The 20,909-nt window shown below is 37.8% G+C and overlaps 1 pseudogene; it reads left to right on the top strand.

Annotated features, from left to right (window-relative positions):
* Positions 1–1,635: 1,635 nt before the first annotated feature.
* The window catches only part of LOC102281803 (anaphase-promoting complex subunit 13 pseudogene), a 92,004-nt pseudogene continuing 72,730 nt past the window's right edge, over positions 1,636–20,909 (top strand).

Below are 20,909 nucleotides of genomic sequence, written 5' to 3'. Positions count from 1 at the left end.
AAAAAAACAGGTAAGCACAAGTCTCCAGAACAGATCAGTGACTCTGGTAATAAATGCCTGTTTTACTACAACGTTAAATTCTATTTTTTTGGCCATAACTCACTATACACGCAATACAAGATCCATTAAATTAAATCCCAACATCATAAACTTTGCTTCTGTCATTTATAAATATATGAAAACATTATTGGATGGAATTCTCATCTTCTTTCAAAAGTCCTGCTTAATATGAGTCAGTGGGGGTTTGCTTTAAGCCACATGCATAGGAACCCGATCATTTTGTCACCCCTGCTTGTAAATCCATGGCTCTGGCTTCAAACTGCTGACCTAAGCAGAGCTGCTCCAAACCAAGAGATGAATTGGATTTTATATACAGATGATGCAATAACATTAAAGAACTACTAGGATTCAATATATTATACATTCATTTCATTTTCTTTTTGAACTGGGAAAATAAAATAGTTTTGTTTAAAACTAAGTTTTAAACAAGTCATTTCCCCAATGGTCCTAACCTTAGAGTTGTAAAATTAATTCTGATAATGCCTTGGAATTATTTTTACCCTTGTACTTTTAGTGACAGGACAAGCCAAGATTCACTCACCAAGAAGGCGTAGAAAATACAGGACAAGCCAAGATTCACTCACCAAGAAGGCGTAGAAAATACAGGACCATACTCATGCCCACAGTTGCTGCATGGCTGGCCTCCAGTACATGGAGATCTTCAGGCTTTCGAGGGGGGGAGGTCTCCCCCCAGTCTCCCCCGTGGTTCTCTAAAGGATGATACTAACCTCTTGGCTGGTCTCTCATTCTGGCTTCTTAAGAGAAATGCCTCTTACTTCAAAATACATTCAAAGAGGCTGAGGGAAAACAGACTCAAATTTTTATTTCTATTTTCCTGATACATATTCCCATTTCACCAAAATATGACCAAACATTCTCACAATGAAGAATTATCTAAAAGAAGCCCTCTTGGTGTTCAGCTAAGTGCTATGTTACAGAAAGCCAACAGACTAAGTCCTACAGCCTAATAATTTAGAAGTCACTTGGATACACGTGTGTGCATGCTTAGTCGCTTCAGTTGTGTCTGACTGTCTGTGACCCTATGGACTTATAGCCCACCAGGCTCCTATGTCCATGGGATTTTCCAGGCGAGAATACTGGAGTGAGTTGCCATTTCCTTTTCCATGGATACAAGTGCTTTTATGTAAATACATGTACAATGGAAAGGAAAGATAAGTCCTAGATAGAGATGCAAGTAAAATACAAAAAAAGGCATCTAAAGGAAATCTAAGGTTGTTATCCTCAACACCTTGCCCACAAGCAAGATGGATAAGTTAAACCTTATCTCCATTTCAGTAACAGCGTGTTTACTATGGGGGTGGGACGAATTATCCAATTTTTAATGCAGTACAGTGTGCTAAAAAGAATAAAAAAAATTTTTTTTACTTGAATAGAATTAATTAGCTAACTTTTGAAACAAACTGCTTTGCTCTCTGAGTCTTGTTTTCCCCATCTGTATATCCCTGTCAATATTAGTCAGCTTTGGTTGCTCTAAAAGATTATCCTGGACTGAGTGGCTTAAACAATGGAAATTTGTTTCTCACAGTCCCAGGGGCTGGAAAGCCCTAGGTCAAGATGTCAGCTGATGACATTCTTGGTGAGCAAGCTCTTCCTGGATTGCAGAAGGTTACCTTCTGTGTCCTTTCTGAGGCAGAGAACTCCACCCTTATGACCTCATTGAAAACGAAACACCATCACATGAGGAGTCAGGCTTCAACACAGGAGTTTGGAGGAGGGGACTCAATGAAAGTTGCCAAGTAGAATGCACAGTGCTTGGCACGAAAGGATCTCAAAAAGTGGGCCAGGTCAGCAGCATAAAAACTACTGAACACAAAGAAACAGAGAAAGAAAATTTGGGTCAGAAGCCAGCTATCAACTAGAAGGATCTAATTAAGAGGTGTAAGTCAGACAAACATTTAGAAATGATGAAACATGCACGTGCTAGAAGTCAGAGCATAGTGCAGTGGCTGAACCCCAGCAAGAGGACTCCCAAAGCCAGGGCAACAAGTCAAACAGACACACGGCACCACCAGTTAAGAGGCTGCACTTGGCCAACTCCTATCTCTATGTGTTTGTGGCCTAAGAGGTACCAATGGTGGGGGTTGACGGAGGTGAACTATGAGTGGTAACAAAGGAATCACCATGAATGTCTATGTGTAGAGGGCTCATTTTAGTGTTTTCACATTCATGAATAAGAAGTCTACCCATCTCTGCTGTCTACCTCACATTAGAATGGCTTTCTCTTGGTGTCCTTAATCGACAGGCTAATTGCATTTATAATCTTGCCCAAGGATGTCCTATTGGTATAAACATGCCCCAAGATTCATCCACCAGAAGACTAAGGCGTCTGCGAAGGACCAAAGTCTTGGTCCCATTCATGCAACTGCCTTCCTTGTGCACACCAGGCACTGCCTTTGGCTCTTCCTAGTTCCCCCCCTTGGCTTCTATCATACCCCTACCAAAGATGGCTCTCTGCTGTGGTCCCTACATGAACTCTGAGGCAGCCGATCATAAGGATGAATCTGAGGCTAAGTGCAAAGAATCCACCTGCAATGCAGGAGACCCGGGTTTGATCCCTGGGTTGGGAAGATCCCCTGGAGAAGGAAATGGCAACCTACTCCAGTATTCTTGCCTGGAGAAGTCCATGGACAGAAGAGTCTGCTGGGCTACAGTCCAAGGGCTAAGTGGTATGCCACCAATAGTACAGCAAGCCTATTCCTATTCTCACAAATTCCAGAACTTTAGATGGATCTGTTGCTCTAAATCATCTACCTCCTTCCGATGATCATGCTTTTCCATCTTAGGTCAGTAGATGGTGAGTACTCCTTCAGCAGTTCTCTTTATTTTGATCTATTTGCAGTATGTACATGTACGTGCTCAGTTGTATCTGATTCTTTGTGGCTCCATAGACTGCCTGATTCTTTGTGGCTCCTCTGTCCATGATGTTTTCCAGGCAAGAATGCTGGAGTGGGGTGCCATTTCCTACCCCAGGGGGTCTTCCCAACCCAGGGATCAAACATGTGTCTTTTATGTCTCACCTGCATTGGCAGGAGGATTCTTTACCACTAGCACCACCTGGGAAGACTCACCTGGTAAGAAATTACTAAAAGTTTATAGAGCTCAGGCCATACTCAAGTTTCCACTGTGTTGTATCTTTTACTCTGTCTTGCTGAGGGATTGAAAGGAGGCTCTTGCATTTCCAGCTGAGTATCTGTGAGTGTTCTCAGGATCCAATACAGAGCTGGGCATACGGATTCAGTGTTCAATAAACACTTGTTGGCTTGAAAAAATAGTTTGATTTCAAACTTTTTCCCTATCATTTACATTTTTATCAGCCAGCTTTCCTTATATTAGGACTATTCAAATCACTTAATTGTTAGCATCTCCATAAAGACAGTTGTATTTCCAGTCCTATAACATATAATGAATGGAGCTTAGCAACATCAATTGTATGTAAACATAGCTAAAATCAAGTAGGGCAATGAGTGACACTGAAATACTCATTCTGGAAATACTCATACTCCCATGCCTGCACCTGGGTATTTACAAGCTGCTACCTTTCTGGTGGCTCAGTGTCTGAGAGTCTGCCGGCAATGCAGGAGATACAGGTTGGATCCCTGGGTTGGGAAGATCACCTGGAAAAGGAAATGGCAACCCACTCCAATATTCTTGCATGAAAAATCTGATGGACAGAGGAGCCTGGCTGGGTACCAGCCACAGGTTCACAAAAGAGTCGGACACAACTTAGCGACTAAACAACAACAACAACCATTCATATTTAACACATTGAACCAGTAATTCATATCACCCAGAAGCACAAGTATAAAAGAAAATCCCTCTTAATAAATATCATGCAAATAAATATTATATGCTACATTGATATAATTGGGGTAGAACTTGCTAAAATGACATACTACTGGCTCTCCTTTGCAATAAATCCCACCAAAGGAATAAAATGAAGAGACTGCTAAGAGTATGACTAAACTCCAGTAAGGTCTATGTTTTAGTTTCTTTAAGATTGCGAGTATTTTATTTAATTGTCTATATCTATACTTGGAAAGCGGAGAAGGCAATGGCACCCCACTCCAGTACTCTTACCTGGAAAATCCCATGGACAGAGGAGCCTGGTAGGCCGCAGTCCATGGGGTCGCTAGGAGTTGGACACAACTGAGCGACTTCACTTTCACTTTTCTGCACTGGAGAAGGAAATGACAACCCACTCCAGTGTTCTTGCCTGGAGAATCCCAGGGACGGGGAAGTCTGGTGGGCTGCCATCTATGGAGTCGCACAGAGTCGGACACGACTGAAGTGACTTAGCAGCAGCAGCATACTTGGAAAGGCTATTTGAAAATCACTACAGGCAGTTACTGAATACATCCTTTTAATCTCAGCTTCTTGTTTATAACAACTCTTTCTTTTTCATTTCACTCTAATCAAATATGCCATTCAAGGTCTAGAATTTTATAGAGACATAACAGTAGTTATTTATATGCTGGGAGCAATCCATTTTTGAACAGCTGGCAAAGCAGCTTAATATCTCAGCCAATCATTTTAAGCTCTAAAAAATCCTACATTCTACCATGCTCTTAAAAAATAACCTCATAATGCTGCTCAGCCCAGGCACAGGATACCTCATCTCCATTTTTTCTCTCCTTTTTAATTTTATATCTTTCAGATGAGCTTTAAACCATTTTATTACTAACAAATAATTTACAGTGAGACATCAAAATTAGTCAAATGCAACTGTGATGCTAGGTTGTCTGGCAGCAAAAGGTCTGTTTATTCAACAAATAATTATTAAGGACCTGCTTCTCTGTGTGCTAAGGAATGAGAAAATGATGGGGAAGCCACTCTGTTCTGGGGGAGCTCCAATGAGGGGACACAAATATAGAAACATGTCCTCAAAATAAACAATGATGTATAGGACAAAGGTCCCATGACCGTCACGTCTATGGCAGAACAGAGCTATGAGTAAGACTCCACCTGGAGGACCTCAGGAACAGCTTTACTATGGGAGTGACTCTTGGGTGGAAACTTCAATGAACAGCCTTTAAGTCAGAAGGAATTGGACCTTCAGAAGCAGACACGGGAACAAAAAGATCTACGTGTAAAAGGATACAAGGAAGCCAGGTGTGAATGGAAGTTGGGAGCCCAGGGCTGAAGTAGAAGACTAGTTTGGGCAGCAAAGTCTAGAAGCAGACTATAAAGAGAGGAAGTGTGGATAGTGGACATGCATTTGAGCTCTGGAGTCAGAAAGCATAGGTTTAAGTCTAGACTTCATTACTTGCCGGCCATGTATGTGTTTTGGGGCAAGCTGCTCAACATATCTGCTAACTGCTTCATCTGTGTAGTGAGGGTGAGTATAACTGCACTCACTTCTTGGGGTTGTGACAACTGCAAGGGATTATAAACATAAAATATTCAGTCTAGCACATTTAAAGGTTAGTTTCATTTTAAATGTTATGCCTTGAGACATGGGCATGTGGCCAGTATAGCTGATGAACCTATATAAATATAGTCATACTTACATGACTATACTTGACTTGTATCAAGTAAGCCATATAAATGGATTGGAACATTAGAAAGTTATGGTTTTACTACGAAGAAAGATAGATGAAATAACTGACCAGAGATAGGGATATTGGGTAGGAGACTAGTGTTATATCCAGGTTAAAAAATGATGAGGGCAGTACATAGTTAAGTACAGATGTGAAGGAGTGAATTGGAGATATGTTCTGCAAGTGGAATGATCACACCCTTCTAAATGATAATTTTTTCATAGAAAAAAGTCAAAGATAGGTGTAAACATCAATTAAGAAATATCTACAACCTACACAATTTATACAGTAGCTAACATATATATGAGATACGTGCACACACAAAGAAAAGAGGATAAAAAGTCTCAGATTGTATACAGGAAAGAAGTATTTAGAGTATATTCATTTGTCAATATTTACTAATGTATCTACTGAAACATAACTGATGTATTGTGAATGCACAAATATTGTATTTTGTATAGTTTGATGAGTTTTAGCAAATGTTTACATCAGTCAAGATATGGACACTCCCAGAAAACTCCTTCAGGTCCTTTCCTGGTTGAATGATGCCTCTGAACAAAAGGGCAATCATTGCTGTGGTATCTATAAAAATTGAGTCTTTTGCCTGTTCTAGAAATTTTATAAATGGTATTCTGCAGTCTGTACATTTTTGTGTCTGGTTTCTTGTACTTAGCAGGTTTCTTAGATTTTTTTCTAAATTTTGTGTGTTAGTACTGAATTCTTCGTTAGTTAAAAGAATAAATAGTTAAAGGAAATACTGGTTAAAAGTATTTCACTGTATGAACATATCAAAATTTGTTTATCCACTCTCTATTTGATGGACATCTGAATTATTTCGAGTTTTAGACTACTATGAATGATGTTGCCATGAAGACTCTTGTACAAATCTTTTGTGGGCGAATGTTCTCCTTCTTTTCTTCTCTTCATGGTTGAATTGGTGAGTCATAGAATAGATAAACGCATGTTTAATTTTACAGGCAACTGCCAAAGTGTTTTCCAAATTGGCTGTAGCATTTTACACTCCATGAGTAATTTATAAGTTTCAGTTGCTCTATATGCTTGCCAACATTTGGTGCTATTAGTCTTTTAGATTTTTAGCCATTCTGGTATTTAACAATGATATTCCTTTTAGATTTATTTGCATTTCTTTGATGATTATGTTGAGTACTTTTCTGTGTGATTACAGGCCATTTGTCTATTTTCCTTTTATTAAGTTTCCATTCAAGTATTTTGCCCATTTTATCTTTTAAATTTTTAAGTAAAAAATCATATATTTTGCCTTTTTACAATTAGATTATATAAATTATTTCAATATTCTAGGTACAAGTCTTTGGCAATTATATGCACTGGAAACACTTTCTCTCTGTAGCCTGCTTGTTCATTTCTTAGTTATGTCTCCTAACGAACAGAAGTGTTTGATTTGATAAACTCCAACTTAATTTTTTCTGTGATGATTAATAATTCTATGTCCTAGGAAATCTACATTTCCTCAGGTCATGAATGTATTCTCCTTTGTCTCCTTCTAGAAGCTTTATAATTAAAGATATTATGTTTAGGCTTTTGATTCATCTCCAAGCAATTTTCATGTATAATATGAGACAAGGGTCAAGGTTTATTTTTTCCATATGGATATCTAGTTATGGCAGCACCACTGATTAAGACGACTTCCCTGGACTTCCCTGGTGGTACAATGGATAGGAATTTGCTTGCCGATGCAGGCAACCCAGATTAGACTCCTGGTCTGGGAAGATTCCACATGCCTTGGAGCAACTAAGCCCAAATGCCACAACTACTGAGTCTGAACTCTAGAGGCTGAGAGCTGGAACTACTGAAGCCCTTGTGCCTAGAGCCTGCACTCCATAATAAGAGAAGCCAGGACAAAGAGCAGCTCACGAACGACAACTAGAGAGGAGTCCCCACTCTCTGCAACTATAGAAAGTCCATGCCCAGCAACTAAGACCCAGCACAACCAAAAAAAGTTAATAAATTAAATAAATAAAAATAGACAGACTTTCCTTTCTTCACTGAATTTACTTGTTCCCTTTCTGGAAATTAATTGACCACATACATGTATATAGCACTAATTCTGGTTTCTCTAGTCTATTCTATCAACCCTCAGATCTATTCTAAAGTCATTGCCATGGGTTCTTCTCCCTTTGGCCTCATCTTCCTGTGATGCAGTTTGGAAAGTTCAAGTAGAAAGTGAGGGTGAATGTGGAGTTTTCCTTTCCTCAAGGTTTACAGCCCTGTGCTGCCTGTTGTCCAACATCTGAAAAGAGTTGCTTCATATGGAATGCCCAGCACTGACCACACCAGGTCAAGACTCCTCCCAAAGATCAGGCTCACCACTCTGGAAAGCTTTCCTTTACTTTCCCTCTGTCCATACCAGCACTGCCCAAAACAGACCCCATCAGGGTTGGAGCTTCTGTTCAATGGTTCTTAGTTAATTCCCGTTCTCACCTCTGTCACTGATCCTAATGTAAATGTTTCAACAACTTCTGCTTTTACTTTTGTCTCCAACACCAAACATGAACTCCGAGAAATATTTATCCTTATGTGCTCAGTACTTTGCTGACTCCTGGGCTCAGGTAGAAGGAATTCAAAATACAGCTGTTAAGTGAATGACTAAAGTCACTGAAATGATTTAATAGTAATAAAATTAGAATTTCATAAAATAAAGATATTTCTTTGACTTGCACTGTTTAGTTTGTCAAAATTTTTCATGATGGTGGGATATAAACACTTGTACTATATCAAGCTTCAGTTTTCTACATTATCTAAAGAAGTATCATAACTGGGAAAACAAGCCTCTTTCTAATAATTATGGTAATTATTATAAAAGTGCATATATTTTACTTATAAATTACAATCCCTCATTAATAGGTTGCAAACATTATTTATGCATTTGATACATTGTGAGGACTGTCATTATTAATGCTATTATTAACATGCTAACAGCTTATTAGGCTTTTAAAGTTGAACATTAAACCATTAATAATATTATTTCAAATAATTACTCAAATATAAATAACATTAGTTTTTTAAAACTGAAAGAATGTGATATAGTATGTATTGATTTGCTTTATAATGAGTCATGTTACAACAGGTTTCTGGCATATATATATATTTTTTTATTACATAGACTATATTAATTACCCAGGTCCAGTGGTCATGTATGGATGTGAGAGTTGGGCTGTGAAGAAGGCTGAGTGCCGAAGAATTGATGCTTTTGAACTGTGGTGTTGGAGAAGACTCTTGAGAGTCCCTTGGACTGCAAGGAGATCCAACCAGCCCATTCTGAAGGAGATCAGCCCTGGGATTTCTTTGGAAGGAATGATGCTCAAGCTGAAACTCCAGTACTTTGGCCACCTCATGCGAAGAGTTGACTCATTGGAAAAGACTCTGATGCTGGGAGGGATTGGGGGCAGGAGGAGAAGGGGATAACAGAGGATGAGATGGCTAGATGGCATCACCGACTCGATGGACGTGAGTCTGAGTGAACTCTGGGAATTGGTGATGGACAGGGAGGCCTGGCGTGCTGCGATTCATGGGGTCGCAAAGAGTCGGACACGACTGAGCGACTGATCTGAACTGAACTGAATCACCCTGAGTAGGGTCTTAACTTTTTAGAACAGAACTCAACAGTTCATCTTTCCAGCTTCACTCATCTGGCTGCTCTTGGTGTTAGCGTCAGCATGAAAGCCAAATACTAAGTTAGATAAAATAGATAAACAACAAGGACCTACTGTAGAGCACAGGAATTATATTCAATATCTTAAAATAACCTATAATAGAAAAGAAAATATATATAACTGTATATACTACATAATGTATATATATATAAAACTGAATACATATATTATATATATATAACTGAATCACTTTGCTGTACATCTGAAACTAACACAACATTGTGACTCTAGTCAATTACAAAAAAAAAAAAAAATTCAAATGCCAAGTGAGCTGAAGAATGATCTGTTGAAACGATGGATCATTGCAGGATCTAACACCCAAGGACATTGAAAGAAATTTTACAAATCTGTTCTTTATAGGTTATTCTGTGGCTCATGGACATTCAATTTTTATGTTTCTCATACTTTACCCTGCATGAACATACCATACAAACTCAAATTGTCAAACATTCAATCTGAGAAGTCTATAAAAATTCTCAATATTCATTTTATAAATTTACCATATTTAAAACTATGCATTTATATAGTTGCAAAGTTGTGCTTTTAATAAAAACTTGATACTTACTCAAAAACCATTAACTTTAACATTACAAATGTTTAATGTATCCTTGAGTAAAGTTAAATGCATTTATATGGCAGCAGGGCTTTTTGTATAATGCAGTATTGTACTTTAAAAATATATGGTGTTAAAAAATACTTAAATGATAAATCTTGTACCAGACTATTACATGAGGTTAAACTTTGCATAGATTTTTTTCCTTAAATGAGAAAATGGGTTTAGTACAAGAATAAGTAACATTTATTGAATACTTTTAAATCTCTAAGCATATTTAATTCTTGCTAGTCCTCTAATTTAACTCTCCAAACAATCCTGGTGGTAGATTATAATCACTGTCTAGTGAGAGGTTTATCAAAGAAAAATAGGGGATTAAAATATTTAAATATTCAAATTTATGCATTCTATTAAGTGTTATCCATTAAATAAAATACCTGAAGAGGACAAATACATTTTTTCCAAAGGTGTTACAATTGTTAAAATATTTTGAGGGTCAGTATTTTCACAGTACAGGCAAATTTTTAATAATAGATTTGAATTTGTGAGATGGTAAAAAATTACTGAGAGCCAAGAATAATTAAGGAAAGGGATCATCTTGTTCAGTCGTATCCAACTCTTTGTGATCCCATGGACTGTAGCCTGCCAGGCTCCTCTGTCCATGGGATTCTCCAGACAAGAACACTGAAGTGGGTTGCCATTTCCTACTCCAATACTATATGTGTGTCTTAGTCACTCAGTCGTGTTTGACTGTTTCTGACCCCATGGACTATAGCCCGCCAGGCTCCTCTGTCCATGGGATTCTCCAGGCAAGAATACTGGTGTGGGTTGCCATGCCCTTCTCCAGGGATCTTCCCTACCCAGGGATCAAACTCCCATCTCCTGCATCTCCCGCATTGCAAGCAGATTCTTTACCACTGAGTCACTAGGGAAGCCCATGAGGATCATGACCAGTAGCCTATTTTGTAAATATGGACAGACTCTAAAATTTACATGGGAGGAAAAAGGAGCTAAAACAACCAACACAACACTAAAGAAGAACAAGGTAGGAGGATTCACAATATCCAATTTCACAATTTACCATAAAGGTACAGTAACCAAGACTGTGCAATATTGGTGAAATAAAAGATAATGCAACAGAATGGAGCATCCAGAAATAGACCACAAGAAATATATTCAATGTTCTTGGTGGGATTTTTTTTGTTATAAAATGTAAGTATTCAAAAACCATTAAAAAGAGCAAAAATTAAAATAGAAACAATTCAGTCACCCCTAAATATGTGTAGCCTCATATTTTCTATTTTTCATTTACAAAATGTAATAATAATCAGCTACTGAAAAAAAAAGAGATCTATGAATACTGATATGGACATTGTCTTACATGTATATACATCATTTGTATGTACACTTATTTTAATTAACTAAAGTCCATATTTCATTTATATTTCCTTGTTTTTAGTCTAACGTCCTTTATCTGTTCTAGGATCCCAGGGTAAATACAATGGATCAGAAGGAAGGAGAAAAGGCTAGAATGATCTACATATATGGTAACAGGTTAGAGTTGCAGACATCTCTTATGAACCCATGCTTAGCCTCATATAGATACACATGAATATATACAGAAATAGTGATACATATGTGTACATGTAGAGTTGATACAGATTGTATTTATAGGTCCCATACATATCTATGTGTATATATATGGATTCTTATCAAACTGAAAGAGCCTAGAAATAACAACACCCCAATACCAACAAGTTTACCTTGGCCCAGATCTCTGGAACCAAGAACCAGAGTTCCTTGGAGAAACGGAAGATTCTAGGTCTGGGATAGGAAATATACAAGATGAGCCTAGAGCATCTTATAGTGCCAGGAAGTAAGGAAGTGCTAGAAAACAAGGACAACCATGGGGTCACATCAAAGGGACACAGAAACCAACTAAAAGCATTCCCCATGGCCAAAGCTGAAATAATGTGAGTGAGAAAAGAAAGTAGGAAGCCAGACAAAGACAATTATCTATCATATGATATAGCTTATGTGTGGATCTAAAAAATGATACAAATGAACTTATTTACAAAACACATACAAACCCACAGACATAAAAGAAAAAATCATGGTTACCAAAGGGGGAAGGCGGTGGGGGAGGGATAAATTAGGAGTTTGGGATTAACAGATACACATTACTATATATAAAATATATAAGCAAAAGGGACCTAATGTATATTACACAGGGAACAATACTCAATACCTTACAATAATCTATAAGAGAAAGAATGTGAAAGTAAATATATATTCATATATATATACTCATATGTATATATACTCATAAGTGTACAAATTGTGTATATATATATACACTTATGTGTATATACACTTATAAGTATAAGTGTATATGAGTATATACACTTATAAGTACACTTATACAAAGTGTGTGTGTATATATATATATGTATGTATATGTATGTTGGGCTTCTCTGGTGGCTCAGTGGTAAAGAACTTGCCTGCCAACGCAGGAGATGTGGGTTCAATCCCTGAGTTGGGACAATCCCCTGGAGAAGGAAATGGCAATCCATTTCAGAATTCTTGCCTGGGAAATCCTATGGACAGAGAAGCCTGGCAGGCTACAGTCCATGGAGTTGCAGAAGAGTCAGACAGGACTTAGCAACTAAACAATATACATGAATCCCTTTGCTGTACACCTGAAACTAACACAACACTGTGAACCAACTATACTTCATCTTTTTTTTTTTAAAAAGGAAAAAAAATACAAAAGAATGAATATTGGATTATAACTCAAAGTTCAAAATAATATCTATTAACTCATACTGATAAAAAATAAATGATTGAATAAATAAATGGGGGAAGAATGGATAAATATCCCATGCCAAAAGCTTCCAATAACTTATATAGATAATGTATCCGCAAAGAAATGAAGCACAGCTCCCCACTCCTTAAGTGTGGGCTATGCATTCCAATCAAAGAGTGCAAGATGAGAAGGGGGAAAAGAGTAACTTGACAGTGGAGAAATCTGATGAACACTAGCTCAACCAGGTGATTAAGGTCAACATCAACAATGTAAATCATGTTGATAGCATGTGTTTTTGACAGAATTTGATGAAAATGAACTCTCACGTCTGTGGTCTTATTCCCCAAACCCCATAACTCCTTGATGCAGGAGAAAGACACAAGACAAATCCCAAATGAAAGACATTTTATGGAATTCTTGACCTGTATGCCTCAAAATTGCTAAGGTCATCAAAAACAAAGCAAGTCCACATCCCACTGTTTATACACATACACACACGTATATATGTGCAATGGAATACTACTCAACCATGAAAAAGAACGAAAGTCTGCACTTTGCAACTACATGGATGGGCCTAGAAAGTATTATGCTTAATGAAATAAGTCAAAGACAAAAACTCTGTTATTGCTTACATATGGAGCCTAAACAACAAAATAAATAAATGCAAATAACAAAACAGAAACAGACTCACAGGTATAGAGAACAATCTAGTGCTTCCCAGTGGGGAGAGAAGAGAGGAGAGGGGCAAGCTAGCAGCACAGGATTAGAGATATGAACTATTAATACTATACATAAAGTAAATGAGCAACAAGGAAAGGTTGTATAGGATGAGGAAATATAACCATTACTTTGTAATAACTTTAAAGGGAACATAATCTATAAAAATAGTGAATACTATGTTGTACACCTGAAACAAATATAATGTCATAAATCCACAACACTTCAATAAAAATGGCAGAAGAAAGAGAAAAAAAAAAAAAAAAAAACAAGGCAAGTCTGAGAACCATCACAGCCCAGAGGAGCCTCAGGAGACATGATGACTAAGTGTAATGTGGTATCTGGAATGGAATCCTGAAGTAGAAATAGGACACGAGGTCAAAATCCAGGAAATGCAAATCAAGTACAGAAGTATTAGTATTTATTCATTAATTATAATTGTTCCAAAACATGTAAGATGTTAATAATAGGGAAAGCTGAGTATAGGGCTTATGGAATGGTGCTCTCTTGAGTAAATCTGAAACAATTCTAAAATATTCTAAAATAAAAGTTTATTTGAAAAATAATCTTCCTAAAAATTGACTCTCAAAAATAAAAAAATACAATATCTGAAAGGAAAGCAGGAATAGGAAGAATGAGTATAAAGGTATACCTCTCCTCTGTTTTTCAATTGATCCTGAATTCAAATTTATCAAAGAAATTACACTTGCAATTCAACAGCAGCATTATCACACCTCCATTAGTCAAGGACTAATATTTATGTAGTACTTAATAGCTGTTACAACTGTCTGAAAAACTTCATACACATTCTTAGCCACGCTACATCATCTCCTGAAAGTGACTTCACTGAATGGGAAAATATGACTATGCAAGTATCTACACAACTGTTTATCCCGTCGATCATCCCACCAAGGCTACACTCCTGCAGGTATAAGCACTGGTATTTTTGTTTCTTTTCTTTTTCTCTCCTTTTCTTTCCCCCAACATGTTTCTATATATTTTTAATAGTCTTTGCGTTGTAGTCGCATTTTTTAAAAAATCTACAGTCCTCAAGGGAAAAAAGTTCCAAACACTTCATGATTAATTATATAGCCAACTTTCATTTGTCTCTCAACCTACTATTTGAGCTGCATGTATATGATGTTTCATTTGCAAAAGTAATATGCCAAAGCCTTCAGTAACACCCTCTAATAGCATTTCTGTTTACATTTTATTGGTGCTCTAAGCTAACTGCAGTTGTCCCAGCTTTCAAAATCCTTTAGGTAGCCTTAATTATGAGCACAAAAGACTTAAAGATACACAGGGTTCTGTGTACACATTTCACCCTAAACATTTTGGAAACAAAAGATTAAGAATTGTAGACCTTTAGGGCAGACATCTGTCAGTGCGGTGTCTGCCATTTCCAATAAACCCACCCATGCAACTCAGATTCCTTAATCAAATAGCAAGCTCAGCTGTTTGGGTTGACATCCAAGCAGACTTTTTTCAAATTATGGTCCCAAATCACAAGAAAACCCTTATTAGCCATTCATCCAGTCCTTTTGTAACCCTCAATGTAAACCAAATCTGCTTTTTGGTAACCTGTAAATGGTCAAATGAGTCCTAACACTACGTAACAAGTGATTGTACATACACTTCACTCACTCCACCTTTCCAATAAAAAGGCTGTGTTCAGAAAAGGACACAGTGAATATTGTGCAATCAAAATGCCAATGTATTCTTTCCAAATCTCTTTTTTGGAGACGATACTCTGTGTTTGACCAAGCCAAGAGAAAAAAAAAAAAAAAGGTCCTGCCTTGGACAGCAGCAAATACAAGGCTTTCATATATTTGTCTCATGACAATATTTCATCTTAACACAAACGGGTCACAACAGCTCCTGCAGAAAATTGCTCTCTGTTTGCTGGCACCCTAGGATGCCATCATTACTGACAAGACTTTGAAACCCGTCAATGACAATTCAGGACTCAGTCCAACGGTAGTATCCAGATGCAGTGTAAGTGGAATTTTTAGGGCTCTATTTGTGGATCTCTTTAATTCTTATTCATGTCCAGTGGTCCTTGACTTGTATGAAAATTCAGTGCAATAAAGGCTTCAGCTCAACTGAATTCAATTTCAGAAATCATCAAAAAGTCAGATATTTAAAGTAATTTTTAGAAATCCTTTTGACTACACCAGGTGAGGGAAATATACTTGGAGGACTCTGCATCTGCCTATTTCAGAGGCACTGTCCTCCTCCATCATGGAGGACATCTATTCCATTTCAAGTTAACGAGGCTTAATTCTGTTTCCATGGGCAATTGGCAAGAATAAATTAGCCACTTCATCGAGGCTTTTCTGTAACAAAACTCTTTATGATTGGAGCCCTCATCACAAATTTTAGGTATTCCTATGGGTGTATAAATAAATCTATCAGGATAATTTTTGAAGGTTATTTGCTTAACATGACATCACAACTTCTGGCTGAATTCCTTATACTTGCAGACTTCCTGTCATATATTATTTTTCTCCTCCAATGCACTTTAATGAAATCACTTAATTCTACATGCAAGGTATTTGACCAAGACTAAAGGCAAAAATCCTTGCAAATATTTTACATGTTGGAAACTTAAAAGTTTAAGAAACCAATATTACTACAGAGCATAGTTTGCCTTTTGTTGTATTTAAACCATCAAGTCAAACACAGCGGAATATTTCAGCCTATGTGATGTTAAAGGCAAGATTCCTTCGCCCCCACCTCCTGCTTGAAAGAAGCTTGAAAAAGACTGAATGACTTCAAAATAAATTAGAAAAACATTGGCAGCAAAATGCGTAGCATCCAAATGAATCCAATTCATGTAATTTAGGACAAGCAAATGAAACCATGTCATCCATATGTTAATAGTCTGCTAGTCTGCACCTGAGAAAATTTTCCACCTCAGCTTCTCTCCTTCAGCAAGTTTAAAGCCAAGGCAAATCCATACACTTTGCCTGATGAAATTCAGAAATGACAATTTAGCTGCAAGGTCTCTTAACTAGGAATGCATGATATATTCTGAAGCAATGAGAATATTCATCTAGATTTATCACAGGGGAGTCCATGAGCTTATACTTGCCTCGCAAAATGAAGTTTTGACTTTCCAGATGAATAAATTAGACAGCAGATCACAATATTCATCCATATGGAAATAACCATAATACAGGCTTCCAGTTCTAAAAAGTGTTTAGTGTTTTTCAAGGACGATAGACTATGATGGCATGTTTACAATTAAATAAACAAAGGCATAGGCAATAATAGTAAATGAAAACCAGGTATTTCAAACTTTAGCTGATATAAATGTTATAAGGCTACCAAAATCTGCTAAAACAATAGGCAGACACTGGGGAAAGTGTTAAAATAAGGGGAGTTAGAGACCAGTTGGTTTCGGAGACATTTTGCAGAACTCAAATATCATAGATTCCTAAAGCTAAAACCAAAGTAAACAGAAAACGTGAAAAAGTGAGCATGCTTTTCTGCTGAAATTACACAGGCCATTTAGTTAGCTTGAGAGGGACAAACCAGGGTTGAAAATCAGCCAGAAAACACATGTTCACATCACCAACACTTCAAGAAACACCAGAAGTCTGTGTAGTATAGGCAATTATGTGGCTAATTCAAGAAGCAATTTTTATGTTTAAATTCTCAACTTAAAAACTAGGAATTTATCAAAAGTCATTATCTGACAGGACTAACAGTTAACAATCTCTTGAGACCATCCTGTAATAACACTGTTAATAACCAGTGCCTTTTTTTCCCTCATCATTTTGCTTTAGTATCCTAAGAAGTATTTTAAACACTAGCATTTATACCTTTTATTCAGTGTACTCATTAAGCATTCCCTCAGATGTCACTTGGAGAAGGCGATGGCACCCCACTCCAGTACTCTTGCCTGGAAAATCCCATGGATGGAGGAGCCTGGTAGGCTGCAGTCCATGGGGTCACAAAGAGTCGGACACGACTGAGCGACCTCACTTTCATTTTTCACTTTCATGCACTGCAGAAGGAAATGGCAACCCACTCCAGCGTTCTTGCCTGGAGAATCCCAGGGATGGGGGAGCCTAGTGGGCTGCCATCTCTGGGGTCGCACAGAGTCGGACACGACTGAAGAGACTTAGCAGCAGCAGCAGCAGATGTCATTGGGCTTCCCAGGTGGCTCAGTGGTAAAGAATCTGCCTGCCAAGTGGGAGACATGGGTTTGATCCCTGGGTCAGGAAGATCCCCCAGAGAAGGAAATGGCAACCCACTCCAATATTCTTCCCATATTCTGGGAAATCCAATGGACAGAGGAGCCTGGTGGGCTACAGTCCCTGGGGTTACAAGAGAGTCAGACACGACCTAGCGACTAAACAACAACAGCAGATGTCATCACATTATTTACATATTCAATTTTATGTAAGAGTATGTATATTGATATAAGACATATGTGCACACTTCTAAAATTAAATTCTCAGTATCAGAAGAAGTCTAGTATTGGGTGTTGACCAAGAGGTTCATGCCTGAGGAATGTCAAAATCAATGTAGGATGGCCAGGACCTAATAAAGATTAGATAGAATTCTAAAGGTCTAGGATGGAAATTAGGTTCCTGTGAATAACCTAGGAGAGGTGGGCCCAACCAAAGCTGATCTATGCCAGGGGGTCTGCTGGAGAAGTAACAAGGGTGGGTAAATCACGGTGTCTGAGACACCAAGAGCTGGGACATGGAGCCTGTGACAGTAAGAAGGTTTAGGACAGGATTACAGTTCTCAAAGGAACTGAAGCAAGTAAAGAAGGCAGGTACTTTGGCACAGTGTAGCTTGACAGGTAGTTCCAGTTCTCTAACTGGAAGCCAGCATGTTTCCAGAACTGAAGAATGACAAGCATGGTGGGAGCATTAATATTTTTAGATACCTTAGTGAGAAGAATGACAGTCAACATGCTCATGCTCCTTCTTAAAAACTAGGCCGAAATAACCTAATATGGATGCAACAAGAAATGCTTAATTTGCAAAGAACTGGGGCAACAACTGTAATCACTTTAGCAATTCCCTGAAAACAGCAAAGAGCATAATACTGACTCAAAACTTTGAGTTATTTGAATGAACTTAACTAGTTCAAAGGGGCTTCTTTGGTGGCTCAGTGGTAAAGAACCCACTCACTAATGCAGGAAATGCAGGTTTGATCCCTGGGTTGGAAAGATCCCCTGGAGAAGAAATGGCAACCCATTCCAGTATTCTTGCCTGGAAAATCCCACAGACAGAGGAGCCTGGTGGGCCACAGTCCATGGGGTTGCAAAAGAGTCAGACATGACTTAGCAATTAAACAACAGCAATGAACTAGTTAAAAAAGGAAACTCACTATCTTTATTATCTTAATTTTAGAAGAGGTACATAATCACATACAACACAGTTTGTTTTAGTCAGAGCTATTGATTTTAAACATCAAACTGTCATTTGTTTGATTTAATAAAATTCAGGGCTGGAGGGGGGCAGGTCTTGATTTTCATTACCAATTTCCTTTGCTCTATCTCATTATAAACTTTGTATTTATTGGAAAGAACTTGGCTTGTGGCTAGTTATCACTGGCATTAGACAGCATCATTTGTATTGTCTTGAAGGAAAAATCTGGGGCATTACCTCTGGAATTCAATTCACTGCAATAATTGCTGCATTTGCAAATTTGCCAGGCAGCTTAATGCAAAATATATCAATAAAGTTAGTACAGTCTGGCAGTAAACAAACATATATTTAGATGTCACTAGGGTTAATAAGAAAATTTTCAGTTAATATGGGACACAAAACAGACGACAGGATTGTGCTGTTTGGGCAGATAACCTAGCAAAGCTACAAGTGGGTCAGAAGAACTTTTCATATGTATTGTATAAAATGATTGTAAAAACAGAGAGAATATTTATAGAAATGCTAAACTGTCCTCATATCATTTTGCTAGTAACAGTTAATTATTATATAAGAAGATACTAGCCATCTGTGCCTTCTATGAGGAAGAAAAAAAGATTAAACACCTTTAGTTTCAAAACAGAATCTCCCTACAAGGTAAGGAAGATAATTCTACCTAAGATGTTAATACCTTTAAAATAAATTTTCTAGTATCACTATTTACAAGAGTGGGTAAAGGCTCTGAAAGTATTCAGAGAAGATCAATGCGAGAAAAATGGGAGCAGGAGAATAGAAATGAATCCTGTTCACATCTATGCCACTGGGCCCATGCCATTTTTTCTCTGAGATCTGTGGACCTCCATGAGGCTATTTTCTTGCTCTGTTCACTCCAGTTAGGCCCAGGCAAGGCAGGTACAAATCAGAATTTTATTTCAGATTCTCTCTCTTAATCTATTAATACGCTGTCAGCAGCATTTATTTGTGGCTCACCGAATATGAGAACAGTATGAAAAGAATGAACAGTAAGGCAAAAAGATATGACAGTGAAAGATGAACTCCCCAAGTTGGTAGGTACCCAATATGCTACTGGAGAAGAGTGGAGAAATAACTCCAGAAAGAATGAAGAGATGGAACCAAAGCAAAAGCAATGCCCAGTTGTGGACGTGACCAATGATGGAGGTAAAGCCTGATGCTGCAAGAACAATATTGCATAGGAACCTGAAATGTTTTAGGTCCATGAATCAATGTAAATTGGAAGTGGTCAAACAGGAGATGGCAAGAGTGAACATCAACATTTTAGGAATCAGTGAACTAAATGGACTGGAACTGGTAGATTTAACTCAGATGACTATTACATGTACCACTGTGGGCAAGAATCCCTTAGAAGAAATGGAGTAGCTCTCATAGTCAACAAAAGAGTCCGAAATGCAGTTCTTGGGTGCAGTCTCAAAAAGGACAGAATGATTTCTGTTCATTTCCAAGGCAAACCATTCAAATATCACAGTAATCCAAGTCTATGCCCCAACTAGAAATGCTGAAGAAGATGAAGTTGAATGGTTCTGTGAAGACCTATAAGACCTTCTAGAACTAACAACCAAAAAAGATGTCCTTTTCATTATAGGGGATTGGAATACAAAAGTAGGAAGTCAAGAAACACCTGGAGTAACAGGCAAATTTGGCCTTGGAGTACAAAATGAAGCAGGGCAAAGGCTAAGAGAGTTTTGCCAAGAGAACACACTGGTCATAGCAAACACCCTCTTCCAACAACACAAGAAAGGACTCTACACATGGACATCACCAGATGGTCAACACCGAAATCAGATTGATTACATTCTTTGCAGCCAAAGATGCAGAAGCTCTACAGAGTCAGCAAAAAAAAAAAAAGATTGGGTGCTGACTGTAGATCAAATCATGAACTCCTTATTGCCAAATTCAGACTTAAATTGGAGAAAATAGGGAAAACCACTAGACCATTCAGGTATGACCTAAATCAAATCCCTTACAATTATACAGTGGAAGTGACAAATAGATTCAAGGGATTAGACCTGATAGACAGTGCCCGAAGAACTATGGATGGAGGTTTGTGACATCTTATAGGAGGCACTGAGCAAGACTATCCCTAAGAAGACAAAA

Source organism: Bos mutus, chromosome 9 (assembly GCF_027580195.1).
Source record: "Bos mutus isolate GX-2022 chromosome 9, NWIPB_WYAK_1.1, whole genome shotgun sequence".
NCBI classification, from domain to species: Eukaryota; Metazoa; Chordata; class Mammalia; order Artiodactyla; family Bovidae; genus Bos; species Bos mutus.
Note: the sequence above shows the minus strand (reverse complement) of the source record. Positions and strands in the feature narration are given on the sequence as shown.